Genomic DNA, 19,338 nt, shown 5'->3' on the forward strand with positions numbered 1-19,338 from the left:
CATCACAGGAAAATATGTTAGTCTTTGGCTATTGTAACCTCTTCTGTTTTCTCACTCTGTTTTTGCATGTGTACATACCAGACGGCTTATCAAAAACAAACACATTAAATAAGACTTCTACCTTGATCTTTCCATCTTTTTTAAAGACAATAAAGTCAGATCAGTTTGTTCTGCTGCTCTGTGTTTGTACAGCACCTGGCATGCTGTGCTTCTACCCTTGATTTAGAGCTACAAAGCAGCACAGATCATCACCACAGTGCACTAAGTTGTTTAAGATATGACATTCAAATGGTAAAGATAAAATTCAACTGTTTCAAGAGTCTTCAACAATAACATTTGCTATGATCAAATATTAGATATTTAATACAAATGATGTACAAGGATGATAGACCAGAACAAGGAACAAAGAGGTTTCAGAATATTAACAAAATTGGATGTATTAAACTCACCAGGGCTTAATTAAATGTACAAAAGAAGTAAGGAACTAGCCAGAGCAGCCTCTGAGCCATTAGCGAATACCTCCTAGAAACTTGCAAAGGATGGGTGAAGGGCAAACTTATCATCTAACTTCAAACAAAAGAGGGAAGGAGACAGAGCTGAGGTATTATAGACCAAACAGCCTGACTTTGATATCTATTCGGACAAATTATTCAGCCCACTTGTAAATACTCACAACGTGTTGATTTATCACAAGCAAGCAGGGGAGCTATGTCACACAGAGTTGTGTGACACAGGAGGAACAGCAGCACCCTTCCCATTCCCCCTCCCTGCCTGGCACAGCAGCTGCATCCACTCCCAGAGGAGAAAAATAATGAGAAAAGAGAAAACACAGACTTGTTAAGAACAAATTAAGTCTAATCAATTTAATTTTCTTCTTTGATGGAATAAGTAGCATAGGGACTAGAGGAAAAACAACAGTAGAAGTCACACATTTTGAACTAGGAAAGCATTTGATAAATGCATGTGATAGTCATATGCAAACCAGGTGAATACAATTAGGTATAATTTACTCAAGGTGGGTATACAAATGTTTCAAATCTGTACTCATGGAATAGTTAGTAAATTCAATGTCAATCTGAAAATATTTGTCAGGAGTCTGCCAGGGGTCCTGTTCTATTCAGTATTTCCATTAATGACTTTTAAGTTAGAATAAAGATTACAACTACAAATCTGCAGGGAGTGCTGCAAGCATTTTCAGGGATTACAATTAGAATAAAATTTTAATAAATTGAAGAACCAGTCTGAAATCAATGATTGAAATCCAATACAGACAGTGGCAATGCACCACGCTTAAGAAGGATGCAATGCAGAAGTGCTAAATGGAGCAGTACGGTAAAAGAGTCTCAGGGACTAGAGCCACAAACAGAAAAGGCATCAATGGTCCTGCAGGGCTTGCAGCGGTACTGCCAGGAGCACTGCGTGTAAGGCACGGGAGGGGGCCGCTCTCCCCGCGCAGCGCTCCAGCACTGAATCAGTTTGCGGCCCTGTGCCAAGGGAGAAGTTGCTCTCCCCCAGCTGCTTGCAAGGATGACAAAAGGTTTAGAAAGCATGACCCCTTGAGAAAAGGCTGCACAAAGTGGGCTTGTTTAGCTGCAAAAAAGGGAGGAGGAATGAGAATGAGAGAATGAGACATGATAACAACTTTCCAATATACCAGGCTGCTAAAAGGGAGAGATAAATCTTGTCCTGCTCCCTGCAGATGTGGGGAAAAAAAAGTGATGGGCTTAGTGTGCAGCAAGGCAGATTTAGGTTAGATATTAGGAGACACTGTCCAAGCATGGTAATAGTTAACATTGGGTACCCTGGGAGGCTGTGACTCTCCATCATTAGCGGTTTTCAAGAAGAGGCTAAACGAACACCTAAGAGGAAGAGCGCAGATAAAGCAGATCCTGCCTCAAAACAAAATTATTTTGGATGCAAATGAAGTATTTTGACATTCCTCCACTCCTCAAACTGAAAAAAAAAAAAAAAAAAAAAAAGTATTGTTTTGTCAGAATATAGTTCTCACCTGTAGTTTCTGGGCTGAGTATTTCCCACCTTGACTTATCAACTGCAGTTTGTTGGTCTCAATTCTCTCCCATGGGCCTTGCTCCCTCGCTTTGAACTGTAATATGAACAGTGCCGTGTACGTGCACGCTGAACCACATACCGCCGAGGACAACCAGGGCATTGCTTTTCGAGAGGAAAAGTCCTCTGGGGATCCTGCAGTGCAGCAAAGAACGGGAGTCAGGAGCATAACTCCCTAAGATAAAATACCATCCACAAGGCATCGCTTAACAAATTGCTCACTGAAAATAACACTTTTCCAAGAAAATCAAACCCCTTTCTGTACGCAGTTCCCAGTCTTATGAACAGACACCTCACCTGAATTATAATAGGGCTTTTTCCCCTCATACTATCGTCAAAAGTAAAACAAACACTATTATAAAATGCCACCAATGAGCTACTCTGCAGTCCCTTTTCTTGATGCACTCGAGGAGAGTGTGAGGAGGATACAAGAGCAGACAGGCCTGGCAAGGTAGAAAACAGCACTCAAGCAGAGACAGAAACTTTGCTTCTCCTGCAGGGATGGGAGAGATTGACTCTGCCTGAGGTTACAAAAAACACATTACACACGGAAGGATGCCCCTCAGAGACGAGCTACTGCTGATGAGCTGAGTGGAAACTCCACAGCTGGGTCCCCACCAGAGGACTTGTGTCCGATCATGGACACACACTAGCCAAAGCCCCAAGAAAGCCTCCTATAGAGCCAAAACCATATTGAGGTCTTCAAAGACACTAGTGCTAAATGAATAATCCCCTCTGCTGACTACAAGTACAGAAGACATGCTAAATTCATTTCTGGAAGGTAATTCAACTTTATGTTGGCTCCATAAGTGTTCCCAGGCCTGCACGTCTCTCTCATTCATCTCATAGAGATGAAAAAAACCTGTGATTTTTGTGTTTAACTTCCATTACTTGTGGGCAGGAAAGTTCACATTTTCTCTAATACAGAGATTCATAGACAATGAAAATTAAAGCTCACATTCACATCCTCTTCACATTCTTTGTCCAAAAGTCCTCACGGAAATCACTGAGGAATATGCCAGAAAATAAATTAATGATACAATAAATCGCCAATAAAATTAGGAATTCAGAAGAAGAAGAGAAGTGAGTGTTAAAGAAAGAGTTTATTTAACTATAAGAAGATAGTTACTCCTATCTTTTGTCTTACTGGGGCAGCGCATCAGCAGATGCATCAGCAGACCCACTGGGCCACAAGACAGCAAAAAGAGTCTCCTCCCCCGGGGAGCCAGATCTTAATGAGTGACTACCTCTCTCCAGGGGTTTAACAGCCCTGGTTTGTTAGGTTTTGGGTCATATTTCAAAGTTTGCCTTCTCAAACTTGCCAAGAAAAAGTTTTGGAGAGCTGCGTTATCTTTTTTTTAAAAAAATAATGTGGTCATTTGTGTACAGGGTACTAGTTTCTTTTCAAGGTTCACACAGTGATAAAATACATCTTTGATGGTGCATAGGTGTCGTTTTATGTCTAAAAGAGGGTTGATTTTTAAATTTGCCATGGAGCAATCCAGCACTGACTACACACTCATTTACTGTGGCTCATAAGCAACCAGATAGAAGCAGATACATATAAGGAGAGAGGAAATCTCCAAGCATGCCCAGATACTGCTGCTCGTTTTAGCTGCGTTTCAAAACGTCAACGGCTTGTGTCCGCTGATGACAGAGCAGCACATTACTACTCTGAAAACGGTCCAGACTTTTTTTCCAGAGAAGGAGCAATTGTTAAAGAGCACTCACTGCTACTCTGTACTAAAGATATAACGAGTTCTTAGGCCAATTGGCAGCATATGGCATATTTCCTCAAATGACAGCTTTTGTTTGTCACAACAGAAGAACAAAATAGTACATTTATTAAACAAAGCGTAATTAGCCAAGTCTAGGAGCTATAGAAGAATATATTTTTTAGAATCCAAATTAACATTTTCATGCTGTTAATGCACTGTTTTGTACGGGGTAATCCATCAGGGCTGTGGTGGAACAAAGTAAATGAAATCACATTTTTTGTTTATATCTTAAAATTAGGACTTTACGTGCCAATCGTCCCACTTAAAAACCTACAGGTAAAGTGCTAATAATCTATGCCTGTGCTGGGACTACACGTATTATTATTATTTTAAACAGAAGAGCTCTCCATCAGTACAAACCAAAGAAAGGATCACAATAATAACTGTATTCAGTCTTCTGAAGTAACAATTTTTAATAAGGGATCCATCACATAGTTGAACTTCTCTGAGGTGACAGTGACATGGCTTATAGAGCTTGGGCTCTGTGATCAAAAGGATTACACACATTAGCATGCTACTAATCACAGCAGGATCGGCGGGCCCATCGGGACAGCATTCAAGGAGGAAAGATCTGTAAACAAACACTTTCTCCTCTCACAAATGTGGCTGTGAACAGAGGCTGTCCAAGGTGGTATGGCCTTCTCTTCTTTCAAAGAGATAAGGACTGTGTCTGCTGCAATAAATAAATTCTCAGTACAATCTTATGCATCTGCTTGTTTACTCATTTTCAGACATTACCATCCTTTCCTGTGCTGTTATCCCCTTTATATTACCCTTGCATGTATAATCTAATGCCCTCTATTCTGGATTGACCCTCTACTTCTTCCTGTATTACAGACGTCTTTGATCTTTCTTTCTTGTGTCTGTATGTCCTGCCTTGTATTCTCAGCAGGATTTCCCCCCGACCTGTTGCACTACAAGAAAATAAATGCCAAAATAACATTTGAAAGTATTAGTGTAGAAAAAAATAGGGCAGACATTCAAGAAGCCTGTACAGCAAGTCTCACTATGCTGCTGATGCACTGCATGTGCCATGCAAATGCCTGTCACTTTATGCAAAGCATAGACTGGAGAGAAGCGGCATGGCTCTTGAGCATGGACAAACCCTCCTGCACCCGCGAGGCAAGCAACAGACAGTCATCACAATGGGGGAAGAGGAATCATCCTAAAATTTCAAAAATGATGAGTTTTTTTGTCACTCACTCAGTGATTTCTAGGTGTGCTCAGCACTTTCAAAAATGCACTCAGCCTTTAACTCTATTTTTTTCCTTTCCTAAGGAAATTTCCCCAAACATTCCCTTGTTCCACATTTTTGGATGATCCAAGTTATGGCTCATCAGCTCTATTAATAGTCTACCTGTAATATGCTCGGACAACACAGGTGCTACCGCCAACTTCTGTTCTCTGCAGGCACTGGTAATACCAAAAGAAGTGTGGGTTATCTGTACTGGAGATGTGAAAAAATGCCGTCAGTTCACACAGAGACCTTAATGATCACATCAGGACTGCTGAAGGCCTGACCAGCCCCTTCCTTTGTAGCTGGAAGCAGTGAGTAAGCTTCCCCAGCAAGCCACCAGTCCACTGACTCTTGAAACAAAGCACAATAACAAGGTTGTAGAAAGTGAGATAACCCTTTCCACTCAAGAAGTGGAAAACAACATCTGTTAAAAGACAAATAAACTGGTGTAATGGCTTCAGCAAGAGACCCAGAGGATTTTAGAGATGCAGCTCTTGGTTTGGGTCAACATATTGTGAAAAGCAAATTACAAGAGAACAATTGTTTCATACCAAGCTCTCCCACCCCTGAACTCCCTCAAGGTTAATTAGGATGGACTCTGGCCAAATTAGTTAGAATAGAAGATTTGGGCAGGACTTTGCTATGTACTCGACTAGTTCCAAGGTGACTGCGAAGTTCAGAAATGTCTGTCTTGGCAAAAACCAAATTCACATGTGCCATGTCATTTCTCTGGCAATCAGAGGAAACACTTAAAAGTAACTTTCCCCTAGCCAGACGGCTAAGGCAGAAGAATTTTCTGCATCCTTCCCACTGAACAATATGCCCTTGTTTATTTTCTGTGTGCTTTTTAGGTCATAGGAGGCCAGTGAAATTATGCATCTAAAGAACAATATACTACTGTAATACGGCACTCGATACACGCAGCCGGACAGACCGAAAGATCAGTTATTTTCCACGTGCTGGCGAACGCACGTTGTAGCAACAAGCAACTCTGAACATCAGCAGAGGCAGTGAGGATGCCGCGGCGAGGCTCAGCCGGCGCAGCGACAGACCGGGCCGGCATCCGTGTGCCGTGCCGGGCGGCGCGCAGCTTCGGGGGGCTTCGGGGTGCCGTCGCGCCCGCCTCCCGCCCCGCCGGCGGCCCCCGCGCGTGCTCCCCGGCGGAGCTACGCTGCCTGCCGCGCAGGGAACGCCTGCAAGGACCAGAGTTTTTCCTCCAAGCGGTACCGTGGCGGAGGCTGGAACTGCACGAAGGTAACAGGGCAGGCAGATGCAAACCCGAAGAGCTGTCACGAATTCAGGCTCCCGTGGCGGCTGAAGCCTGCATCTCCCAAGCGTGCAAACCTTCTCTGTCACTAGCCTGCTATTTTTCAGTCTGAAAGTGGAAGGCTGCTATATTCTGGGCGCCTATTACCCACAAACAGCAACACCCGTCCCAGACAGAATCTGAACTTTTAAAGAAAAGCAGAGAAAATCCTCAGCTCATGCTAAGAAGCGTAAGCCCAATACTTTTCAGGAAGACACAATTCTCATTGTCACTAGCCAAGATTTAATGTCTTGGCTTTATGGATCAGATTTACTACTCAGAATAGTTACATCATATTTTCACTTAAAAACATGAGCTAGAGTAACCTAACATGTAGGGTCTGTGCCACAAAAAACCCATTATTCTCAACTCTTGACAGAAGAAAAACTTAATAGATGCAAGAGTCCTTTGGCACAGATCCAGTGGCAGAATAAAGCCATAATCTGTAGTTTGGGGACAATTATGGAATGACATAACAGCACAGTTCTCCTTCTGACATAACAGCTTTTCTCATCTCCTTTGTAACAGTAATTGGATTTTTTTTTTTTTAAGGAAATAACCCCAAAGGGTTATTATTGAAAGGACTGCTGTGCAAACATCGTAACGGGAATGAATACCGCCAGCGGAGGCGGCTCATGCTCCGGACCCCGATACCAGGTCCCGCTGCGCGGCGCCCGCCGACGGGATCCGCCGGGGGGCGCGGGAGCTGCGCGCGGGCGGCGCGGGCCGCAGCTCCGCGCGCGGCTCCCGGGCTGCGCCGGCACGCGGGGACCCTTCGCGGGGCCCGCGCGCCCCGCGGAGCCCCTCTGCCCGCGGGGCGCCGGCGGGAGGACGAGCAGGACGAGGAGGAGGAGGAGGAGGCGGTGGAGCCGGCAGGTGCAAAGCGACCCGAGCGGGGAGGGCAGCGTGCCGAAGCCGCCGGGCCCTCCGCTTGCGCGGAGACACTTTTGTGAAAAAAGGAAGCGAGAGTCCACAGCACGGCGGGCAGGAATGCAAAAGGCAGCTACACAGCTCTGTAACGCCCTGTGCAGATGTATACACGGAGAGAGGAGGCTTCTTCGGCGGCGCTCCCCATGTGCGCAGACACCGGCAAGAAAAGCCAAGATTTAGGGGTTTCGCTACATCTCTCCCCTCGCCCGCCCGCCTCCTCCCCCGCCGGCCCGCGACTCACCCTCCGGCGGGCCGCGCAGGAGCGGGCAGGAGCGGGCGGCGGCGGCGCTGCTCGGCCGCGGCGGGCGGGCGGCGCCGAGCCTGCGGCGCCCGCGACCCTCGGCGCAGCGCCCGGCCGGGCCCCGCGGCGCGCGGGCGGGCGGGGCCGCGGCAGCGGGGCGGCGCGGGGCGGGGCCGCGGCAGCCGGGACCCGCCGCGGAGCCGGCGCCGGGGGCGGGGGCGGGCGCGCCCCGCTGCTCCCGCGGCCCCGCGGCCCCGCTGCTCCCGCGGCCCCGCGCGCGGGCGGGTGGCGCCTCCGGCCCGCCCGGGACAGCCGCGCGCGGCGGGGCGCGCTGGGCGCAGCGCGGGCGCGGACTAGACCGGCCCGGCCCGGCCCGGCTCGGCTCCGCGCCCCCCTGCCCGCTTTCAGGGGCTGCTGTTTTTCCGCTGAAGAAACCGCCACCCAGCTTCCTTTCCTTCTTTCCTCCTTTCCTTTCTTTCCTCCTTTCCTTTCCTTTCCTTTCCTTTTCCTTTTCCTTTTCCTTTTCCTTTTCCTTTTCCTTTTCCTTTTCCTTTTCCTTTTCCTTTTCCTTTTCCTTTCCTTCTTCCTTCTTTCCTTCCCTCTCTCCCTTCTCCTCTTCCTTTGCTTAAGAGCCCCCACAGAGTCCAGGGAAGGCACGGGCCCTGCTCAGGACCACAACTCCGCTAGCCGCTGTCCAGGGCAGCCACCCCATCCCTTGGAGGGGAGCCTGGGGCGCAGTAGCCACGCGGAGGCATGGAGCCTGTCTCCCAGCCAGGGGACCCTCCAGCAGTTCACTGGGTCCGGGGATCACAGTCTCTTGCCTTGCTCAGCCGTTCCTGGGAGGTGGCGACATCTTGGACCCCCCATTGGGAAGTGGGGTCCAGCCTGGCTGGACTCTCTTGGCCCTACGGAGCCATGCCTTGGTCCCAGCCCCATGAACCTCCAGCTGAGAGAAGCATTTGCTTGCACAGAGCAAGCCAAGGGCACCAGCTCCTACTGAAATTAGGAGCACTCCTCCAGCCAGTGCCAGGATCTGCTGATCCTCCTCTAATCCTTCCCTGTAAACATGCTTACTTCTGTGACAGCGCATGTCTTACCCAGTAGTAAAGCATGTACGGTGAACTTGCAAGCTAAATAAACAAAATATTAGAAGGTCTGGTTAACTTCAAGCCCTGAGACTGTCCATCTCGTCCACACAAGCCTGCTCTGCGGGTGCTTAGCTGTGAAGCTGAGTGAGACAGACTTCCAACTGCAGCATCACATCCTCCCAAAAAAATAACACAGCAAAGCCTGACCCAGAGCACTCATCGCCTTTCTGACAGCGGCAGCCCTGCTGCAAACTCCTGTGTGCTTTGGGCAGGTTATTTTCTCTGAAAAGACCAAGTCACCTCCAGCCCCCTCCCTCCAGCACACATTGCTCAATTAACGGGAAAAACACCAGCTTTCTCTACACAAGGAAATTCTGCAGAAGGGAAGACAGGGATCCCTCAAGGAGGAAGAACGAACTGAAGATATACTTTTAAAGTAAACAGTGCTTGAAAGACTGGGCTAGCACCCGGGCCAAGCCATGAAGGGCTCCCCCAGGCACTGGGGAGGGCTGTGAACCCCAGGAGGCATCGTTGACAACCGGAGAGGGAATTGCAGCATGTGAGCGATGGCAGGAGAAACAAACTAGTTATCACATTCCTAGTTATCTCTTCTGTCAATAGTACTACCAAAGCTGATGCAATTAGGATCTATTTTCATTGATGATATTCATGAGCTTCTCTGAGGCATTATTGGATGCCTGTTTCCCCACCTCTACTCCCTATCGTTTATTTAGCTTCTGAAAAAAAGGGGAATCATTTGCAAATTTAATTTAGTTTAATGACACTCTTGAAAAAATATACTTGTGAATCATTTACTTCAGCAATTGCTTGGGCCCATCAATTGTGTTAAAAACACATTCATAATTTGAGTCCTATTCGATGCATGTTGTAGTTAATAGCTGGGAAAATAAGGGCAGAGAGGTTAAATGACTAGTCCAAAGTCACTGGAGTAGGCCACAGGAGAACCCAGACCAGAGTACAGGTTTCTCAGTTTTCTGGTTTGGTGTCCTCATTGGCTACTTTTCTATAGGCACCTTCACCTTTCTTCTTCTGATGGTGAGGCTCTGAACCTGCAGTCCCTGGCACTTGCCTAGCTATGCTCACAGGGACCCTGCTACTAGCATCAGTGGGACCTTCAGCAGTACCCCTTGTAGGTGATATCTGCAGCTATCTGAAGAGTTTTATATTTGCTCATTGGAGAAGTCCATGCTCTGTCCATGGCACATCCTTGTAGCAGACAAAGAAGTCTGTAACCGAATCGGTAGAAAGATTTTTGTCACAGCATAGTTTCTCATAGATATGATGATAGCATACGTTTCCAGTGAAGAAGCCATGCTGGCACTGGTTAAGGTTGATTATTTAAATATCTTGACTCTAATAGGCAAATTGGATTTTTTTTTAATATCTATCTCTAGTGTCTTGTATGAAAATATTTCCAGGATGATTTTCTCCTCTGAATGGCTCCAATTTTATTCAGCCTGGGCCTGTCTGCTGTCCTTGATCTTAGGAAACAGTCCTGTTTACATCCCTCCTTCCTAGGCCAGAAAGCTGTGACCTCCTGTTGGGCTTTTGCTCTGTGATATACTGAGAATGTCCTTGCTCCAGAGCCAGGAGCTTTGATGGCTCGACTGTGGAAAACTGCTGTGGCACTGGCTTTAGGGGTTGGCAAGAGGAGAACACACAAGCTGGAGCTACCACTCCAGAGAAGGAAATTTTGATCATTTACTGAGCAATGCTGGGGCAAACCCAGAGCCTCAGAACCATATGCCAATTGCATCTCACCTTTTGGGGATATTTTTGTCACACCTCTTTTGAGAATTCTTTGCAGGCTGTGAAGGGAAGTGTCACTCTTGGAAGAAAGACATTTCCATAGATTTGTTAGGAGTTGTGCAGTTGCTAAAGAATTCCTTAAAGCCACTGGGCCTAGCGTTGAGCCTTTGCTCCTATTTGCTCTTATCTTTTTTTTTTTTTTTTTTTTTTTTTTTTCATAGCATGAACTCTTTGGGCAGACATTGCTTTTAATCTGAGCATCTAAGCTCAGTGGCTCAGTGCTCAGATCAGTGGAGTTGTGGTCTTCGGGTGGGTGGCTACTGCAATATAAACTGTGGCTCTCAGGAGAAGGGCAAAGACAAGTGGAGGAGTCATGGAAAGCAATTTCTCCTTTTTATGATCAGAGCAGAAGTGCAAGAATGGATCTCCCCGTCCTGACTCCTTCCAGACAAGAGGACCACAATTTGACTTGTAGGGGCAAGAAAAAGAGCAAAGAAACTATAAATCAAAGCCCTGTAGTGTCTGTGACAGAGGCGGGTATCTGGTCAGGAGTGCAGAGGGCTGCACAAAACAGGCAGTAAAGGGAGGTAAAGTCATCCTCTCTCTAGAGTCCAGATTCTGATAAATAACCTGTGGGATGTGGTAGAGCAGGCGCCACGTGTCCGGGTGACCACAGTACAGGACCACCAGGGCTCAGTTCCTAAGGAAATGAAGAGCAGCGTCTGAAAGTCTGAGTTAGTGGCCATTATAGAGAGAAATCATAGAAAACAGAAACATGCAAACATAAGAAAAGCAGTCCAGATGGGGGAAATATAGATGAAATAATACACAGGGAGGAGAGAAGGAAAAACACACACGCATACTGCACATTAGCCAGCTCTTCAGCAGCAGCACTGCTGCTTGCCATTACTGTGCGATGAGTGAATGGGAAGTCTTGCTCTGCTCTGTGCAAGTTATTGCTGCTTTATGCTTTTATAATTCTCTTTGGGCTAAAAACATCCCTGACTGGGAGTCTTCTGTTTCTCTTTTATGTCCCATCATCAGCCTTGTTGCTTTCCTGCCATTCCCATCCAGTTTGATGCAAACGTTGTTGTGCCTCACAACTTCTCAACTTCTGGAGTTGATCTTATGTCAGGGCTTTTTTTTTCAGTGAAATAAACCAGATTTTTTCAAATTTTGGTATGGTTTGAGAGGAGTAGGTGCCTGAATTATTCTCTGAAATAATGTGACAGTTTTTGTCTTAGCTTCACTTGCTGGGAATGTATTTAAGAACATATGCTGAAATCACCACATACCTGAAGTTTACCATAACTAACTAGCCACAGATGTGTCTTTAAAACCATGCTTATTTTTCCCTCTTGTCTATCCTATATGGCACATGTTACAGCAATGCTATATTAAACTTACTTAGAACAGATGCTATTCATAAACAAAATAGCTATTACGCTTTTTCAAGAAAACATGTCGCATTACCCATCCTGTCGGTGATCACCTGTTTATAGAATTGGCACCTCTTTTTAATTTGGAGCATAGGAACTTGAGATATTTTATAGCTACATCAAGCGAAATGCTGAGCATTGCCATGGAGAGGTGTTTTTGTTTATCAGTTCATTGGTGCTCCTTTAGCTGTACTTGGACATGATGTTTGGGGATTCAGTTTCTTAAATGTTTTACCACTTTCTAAGCGTCCCAGAGAAGCGGATAGAATGAGTGTGGATGTGTGCTGAATAGATGGGGAACAGTTCTTGATACCGCACGCTGACCATTCTGTGGGGCCAATTTAATTCACAGCAATTAGGGTCTGCGAAAGGTATTGGGCCACAGACTGTGGTAATTTGTCAAGCTTAGAGTCTTGCTCCTTTGGACACAGATGTGATGGAGTGATTGAAGCGATGCTGCAAGAAAGCAGTATTTCAGCGCATGAGTTGAGTGTGTTTTCCCTCTAAATGCAAGGACTCAGCTATCGTCTCTGTTGGAGTTACCTCAGAATCCTAAAGCGTGGTATATGGATGCGTGCTGGCAGGACAAAAAAAAGGGGGGGACAAAAAACTAAAAAGAAAAGAGTAGTTAATGTGAAGTAAATATGTACAAATACTGTGTGTATGAAAACATCTGAATATTGAAGACTACTGAAAAAATGAGGAGACATGGCCCACAAATTACCTTTTAGAATTTAGCTGTTTTACACTTGGACAAAATAGGTAGTATTTCCAAAACTTTTGCAGTGCTCAGTATTCTTAAAGTAATTCTTCTAACTCCTTCATTCAATGTTTTGGCCCAAAGTACTCAGCAAATATTAATGAGTTTCTCATCATAACACCCCGGAGAGATGGGAAGTCCTAGCAGTAATTATCTCCGTTGCTCAGATAAGGAACAGAACAGCTAAGGCCTGATTTTTCAGAAGAGTCTCCCGATCAAAATATTTGTACAGTCATTCAGCTCTCAGGATGGATTAGGATTTCAACCGGCCTTCCAACAACGTGTTGGGAATGGAGAGGGTCTTCCCTAAAGGGAGGGAAGATAAAGGGGAAACAGTTATGCAGTAACAAACAATATTGATCCTGGATCTGAACTATTTTCCCTAGTATAAAATTTGGAGGCTTACTGCCATACAGAAAGCTAATCCCTGCGTTAGCCAAATGAAGGAAATGTACGTGTAAGTGCAGTACAAACACTATTGTGTAGTGATATGAGTGTCTACACTGTCCATAGATCTCTACAAGGCTAGGTGTGAAGACTAACAATTGTGAAGGCTATATCAGCATTTCTGCTTGTGACCTCTGCTTACCCCATAAAGGAGTGAAATCTTGCAGATACTGGCAAGTCACATCATCGCTAAGGATGGGTGTTTCAGATCTGTGCAACCAGGAGGTGGTCTTTTTGCAAATACAGGCAAGATTTTAGCTTGATTTTCTGGTCAAAAATAAGTGGTTAATAAGAGATGTGGATCCCATTAACGTCAGATGAGAAGTGGAAAAGATTACTATGTGGAAAAGTACTAAGGAAAAACATGCCTCAAATAAGATAAAAGAACAGTGGCCCTGGTTACCTCTCACATATTACAGCAAGATATGGGTGAGTTCCAGGGAAATGCCCACTTTGCTGTTACTTGTGAGTGCTCAGTAGGTCCAAGCCAGCACCCAGCCCATAGGGCGATGTCTGGTATCCAGGACAGGCCTCGTGAGGCAATAGGATACACCCTGTCCTCTCGCAGAGATTCTGGCTCAACGCAGTCAAGTTATGACTCCAGATTTACTGTGGCAAGTTCAGGTGCTGACCTATGGGAGTTCCAGTGAAAGGAGAGCAAATTCAGGTTGCCCATCAGCATTAGTTAAAGAGTCTTAGCCTATGTTATGAAACGAATTACAAAGCCACTTTGAAACAGGCAGCTTCATCTTCAGAACAGCTGCAAATATATTCTTAGCAGTATAAATAATTCAACTCATGTACACATAGTGTGTATGCTGAACAGGTCTTTATCTGGGAGAATAAAAGAGTCTAAAATTGCGAGTCATCTGAAGAAGGAGAGGCATGAGAAGCAAGGTGACAGTAGTATGAAAGTGGTGTAGGAACAGGAAAGGTAGTTTAGGAACATCTCTTCCCTTTCCTGAGCATGTATGTACAATCAATTAACCAGAAGATGGCAAATACAATACTGATAGAGGGATTATTATTTATGTCTGCTGCACATAGGTTGCTGAAAGCACTGCTGTAAGATATAGCTGAAGCCCTGAAGTTTATAGGGAACAAACAAAAGTATATTCCAATGGAAATTAAACTAGACTTATAACAGTGAATATCAAGAAGTAGAGCCTGAGAAGGTTCCACATTTCAGAGCTTTGGTCAGTCCATAATTATTGGTAAAATAGAAAGAAACCTTCACTACAGCAAGTTACCCCCTTGTCCCCAGCCCCCAAATGCTGCCATGTGATAGAGTGACACATGCAAAGTGACATAGGGGCATGTAGCAAGGCAGGGAATGAGACCCGGCGTCCCTCAGCCATGGGCAGCTCCCCAGGAACAGCCTACTACAAGGGGTCTACTTGAACCTGCTGAACCAAAACCGGAGTTACTGCCTCTTCTTTTAGGATCTGAAGTCTCCTGTCTTGCATGGGCAGCTGTCACTTCACCCAGTGCGGTGACCAGTGCAGCGTTGAGCACTGCTCCTGCTGGCGCCTCGATCGCAAGCCCTTTGGCAAATACAACTGTTTCCCAAAGGGGAGGGAAGAATGTCACTTAAATGATGCATTTTAATACACAGCCCTGGCACGCAGTAAAAAAGCTCTTTTGATAAATGCTTTGTGCTATAGTTCCTATTAGTTCCACAAGGACTTAAAAATAATAGCTATTTAGCTTGAACTCACCAATTTCAGCCTTTAGCTACAGTAACATTACGTTATAAATCATGTATTTCAAAGGACAGTACTGTTCTTTCTGAAATATTATTCCCATATTACAGATCTACATGAACTGGTTCTAAAAGATAGCTAGAAAGAAAAGCTCTCTATAGTGTGTTTGTTTTCTTTTCATGAAAGAAATTGAACATATCTGTAATGGGTATATGCAAAAGTTTGACAAAAGTTTGCAAAAGCCCTTCCTGCCCGTATGTTCCCTCAAAAAGCCTTACCCAAGCAGATGAAATTACAGGCCTTCTTTGTTAAAGAGAAAAATGTGAGAATGGCTTGTAATTTTGAACTAGAAAAGCTATGTTTATCTCCCAAAGAGCTGCCCCTTGAAGATGTGACTGTGATCCAGGGTTAAAGAGCAGTTAGAAAACCCACAGGCCCTTAGCTGATGAACCCTGAGCACTCGAATGCAGTTCCTCAGTGGGTGGAAGCTCTTGTTATCTAGCTGATAGAGACCAGAGTGTCACAGTTTTCCGTATCCAAACACATCTTGACACTGGAGATTACCCAGATCCCGGAGCTCTGGAGAGAGGCCAGGGAGGTGTCCCAACCCCAGAGCAGCTCACTGTGATGGCCACAGGCATTGGGAGCTGTTATCAGAGAGCAGTGACATGTCACCATGATCTCTAATGTGCCAGCGGGTCAAAGGATTATGGCTTAAATCTAATCTTAATAGAAAATCTTTTCAAAACGCCTGACATAAAGCTACGAAATCATCTGAGGAGTGTGCTGTTATCTGTGGGAGTAGTACAGGCCCATCTCAGCTTAAAGTGTGAATCCAAAAAGTGAAAAAAAAAGCTGCATAAAAAAAAGATTAGCTGTATAAGCATCCCGATTGCTGAGAGATACACCAGGCAAGCTGTTTTCCTTCCCCCTCACGCCCAGTATGTACAGGTATAGAGGAGTGAGTGGGGATGTGCCTTTAGACCCACAGTCATAAATTTGCCTTGTGCATGTATATAGGTGCTTAATTTAACTCTGTGCCCTCATATGTTCTCAAACATTTTTCGTCAGGATATGTACTTACACCAACACAGCTATCATCCTCATTTCTGAACCCTTCTCCACTGGAAGCACTTCTGGAAGGACCAAAGAAGAGACCTTCTGAAAGGTATTTGTGTTAAGGAAACATGTTTTTGCTAAATAACCTTTAAAGTCACAGCAGCTGTGCTAAAGATCACAGCACTGGCAGCAGAATGTCTCTCCGCACCATAAAGCTTTTTGTGAATGCAGAGACCATATTTTAACACGAAAGTCATTGAAATCTATTAGTTCTTTAAACAATCTTGTGGAAGCTGGTACTGATATTACAAAGAAATCTTACTTGGAGGGCAGAGCAATCAAAGCAGATCTTGTAGCTGTCATGCTGAAATGCTTTTCTTGTTAAATTGAATTCTTCCATTTCCCTCCTCCCGTCCAGGACTAGCGGGAAAATGGAACCAAGCACCAAAATAATGTTTTTTTTTTTATTAGGAAAAGCCTCACACAGATTAATCAGAAGTCAGTAGGCATTTTACTATCTTCTTTTTGTGATCTGAGGTTGCCTCCTGTACAGTTTATGCAGCCCATCTGAATTCACTGAGGGCTTTCAGGCTCATGGGTAGAAACTACGCCTATACTGACTGCTACATTTTCTGTACTTTGGATAGGGGACACACCATGAAAGACTTAATTTGACACATCCTTTCTTTCATGGGCTCAAGCTTCACCGCTTGTATTTGCATATATTGTAGCACTGTGATAAAGAGCTGTCAAGTAACCTCTTGTGGGGAGGCAGGCTGTTTAAAGGTAGGAGCAGGGTGAGACATTTATGCTGTGCACAATTTTCGGATGAATAGCCATCCTGCCTGAAAACAGTCATCCCCCCAAGGGCAAAAATACCCCAGAAAACATCTCACAACATCTTTTCCCCGGCCTTCATGGAGATACCTCGCACTGCTGGAGAGGCCCTGGAGCCCCACAGATTCTGCTGAGCAAGGTGGGCTCCTGGCCCATGGCACCAGTGCCCCATGGCTCTGGGCATCCTGCCACACCAGGTCTTCTCGAGACATACTCGCCCAACTGTGACTGAGGCCAGACTGTCTGTCCGTGGCCCTGCAGGCTGCCACGAGAGCTGGGTGAGGCACGGGGTCTCTCAATCACACTCTTGGTCTGCTGGTGAGGGAGGGGGGTCTGGTGCAGGGTTCCCCAGATTTTTCTTTCAGACAGTGATGCAACACTCAGTGAACCTCTGTCACTAAAGTGACTATTACTCAGTCAGTTGTCACACTTTTTAAACATCCTCATTTCTCTTTCCATTTTTTATATTATTCTTTCCATTTTTTATGTTATTAATCATGGCATATTTAAGTATTGCACTACTTAACACTCAAAGTTTAGACACTAACACCAAAGTTGTCACCCACAGTATTTGTAGAGTAGTAGTCTCCAATGCAGAATAACCGTTCTTGCTTTTTGCCCCAAAGCTCCTCTGCCCTTTGTGCCATAACGCTGCTCTCAGGCAGTTTGGTCCGGTGAAAGAGTGCGCACCACTTGTGTGAATAATTTCTGGAGACTGCACTGCCTCAAGAGATGTGCCAGCATGTCCACTGTCTTCTCTTGAGGGTGTCAGTGGTGCCTCCACCATGACCAGTATTAAGGTTTATATGGGGAAAAAAAAGGTGCAACGTTTCTAGCTGTGCTCCAGGTCGGGGACTGCTCTCAAGTGGAAGTAACTGAAGTTGGAAGGTCAAACCTTCAATTAACGTTACCATCACAAGTTGGACAGTTTAACCTAGCAGAGGATCTAGGACAGACACCAAATTCAGAATTTTTCAACACGGGAGTATTACAAAAGCTTGAGCCTAAGGTATTTTTAGTTCAAGCTGTTTTGCAGTGCCTCGTTTGTACTCAGGGAAGTTTGGGGAGAAAAGCAGCCAGCAAGCCTCTAAATGCACTGCTATTGGAAACGAGATTAAACACTCCTGTGCACATGCAACTTACAGTCAGGCAAACAACACTGGTGATGCTGAGTTATGTCTACTTCAAGCAGAAAATTAAAATAGAACTGAGTCTTCTTACTTCACCTCTGTCCTTTCTTGCACACTGCAGGCAGTGTGCACCTGTGACCACTTATGCTCTCACATCAAAGTACACTTGCCCAAAGTGAAAAATGACACACACAGCCTTACCCTTTAATTCCCATATTTGTAGAAAGAGTCTCTGTTCTCCTTCTATTTAACAAGAACACTGTGGTCATGAACAGTACCACAAATCATGCAATTACATAACACATCTTAGAAGGGAAGTTTAAGAGTGGGTTGCCAAGTTCAGAGAGTAGCTCAGTTACTTACAAGTGGCCACTCCATGCTTAAGGAAAGGGGCAAACAATCTCTACAGAAACAACAATACTACCTTAAGATGCTATTCCCTTTTACCTGCAAGAAGCCATCATCTTCCCTAACAGGATTAGAGAAACTGATTATGGGAGCTGCTCATCTGTTTCAAGACGAAGTCTGTGGTACTGGCTGGTTTTCTGAAGTGCACTGGGCTGATGGTTTTGCAATGAAACCAATGAGGAAAACTCTGCTGAGGGGTGTTTTCTTGTAGGAGTGATGAAGGAAACAGCTAGGGGCAATGACACCATAACCCAGTACAGCTGTTTCTGCAGTGATCATTTGTTCACATCCTAGGATGCATTAAAAGAGCATCTTGGAGCATTTGTGTTGCTGGTTATCATCTGACTGGGCTGTTGTTAAAGCTAATGCAACACTTACTCAATGAAGTGTTTGGGATGAGGTCCAAAAAAGCACTTAGGTGCCTAAATCCAAGACAGCAATTCACAGCTGCCTAAGGACTTAGGTTCCCCCTTTCGCATGCCCCTTCCCAGAACTTCTGTAAGAGTTGATGCTCCAGGGAGGTTGGTGGCCCTTGGTGTTGCCTGCTCAGCTGGACTCGGCAGCCGGCCAGTTCTGCCTCACTGCAGTCAGGACCTACACAAGGTGGCTGTGTTCAGTTTCGCTGAGATGCTCAGCTCTATGTCTGTGCCCTAAGCTCCTGATTGAGCAACTGCAGCAGCTCTTGCTCAAACCACAGCTGGTGCTGGTGTGCCTCATTTGTATAGCCACCACAGGGCATAGTAGTGTTAGCCAGTCCTCCAGGCTCTCCTGAGCTGAAGATTCAAACTGAGCATCATGCAGGAGTGGCTTTACGCTGTCAACAGAAGAGCAGCATGGAGGAGGTGTCCCCTTGCCAGGCTTAGATATGTTTGCCCCACTGTAGCACTTCCTTCTCTTCATTCTCTTCCCTCCTTTAACAGGCTTGTCTTCTGCAGCACACAGTATGTGTGTCCATGTGTCTCTTTCCTCAAGGTAGAGCTCAAAATAGTTGCAGAAATCTGGTTATCAGACTACAGTGATTGACAGAAAGAGAGAGTGCAGTTGCTATTCTACTACAGTTTATTCATTTTGCACCCGAAAAAGTCAATTACCTTCCAACAAGCCCTCTGGAGAAACAAATTGTTGAGAAACATGTGCC

The 19,338-nt window shown here is 45.4% G+C and overlaps 1 protein-coding gene across 4 annotated transcripts in view; it reads right to left on the reverse strand.

Moving 5' to 3' along the window:
• The window catches only part of JCAD (junctional cadherin 5 associated), a 68,512-nt gene that overhangs the window by 26,086 nt on the left and 23,088 nt on the right, over nucleotides 1-19,338 (reverse strand). The window contains exons 1-2 of one of the 4 annotated variants that reach the window (XM_062568979.1): nucleotides 7,560-7,617; nucleotides 2,009-2,202 (exon numbers count right to left, since the gene is read on the reverse strand). The exons of 1 other annotated variant lie outside the window; for it this stretch is intronic. The gene's annotated coding sequence lies outside the window, so the exon portion shown is untranslated. Of the gene's footprint in view, nucleotides 1-2,008; nucleotides 2,203-7,559; nucleotides 7,643-19,338 lie in introns of those variants that run through there. 2 more of the 4 variants (XM_062568978.1, XM_062568980.1) reach the window with 2 other exon arrangements.

Source organism: Rhea pennata, chromosome 2 (assembly GCF_028389875.1).
Source record: "Rhea pennata isolate bPtePen1 chromosome 2, bPtePen1.pri, whole genome shotgun sequence".
NCBI classification, from domain to species: Eukaryota; Metazoa; Chordata; class Aves; order Rheiformes; family Rheidae; genus Rhea; species Rhea pennata.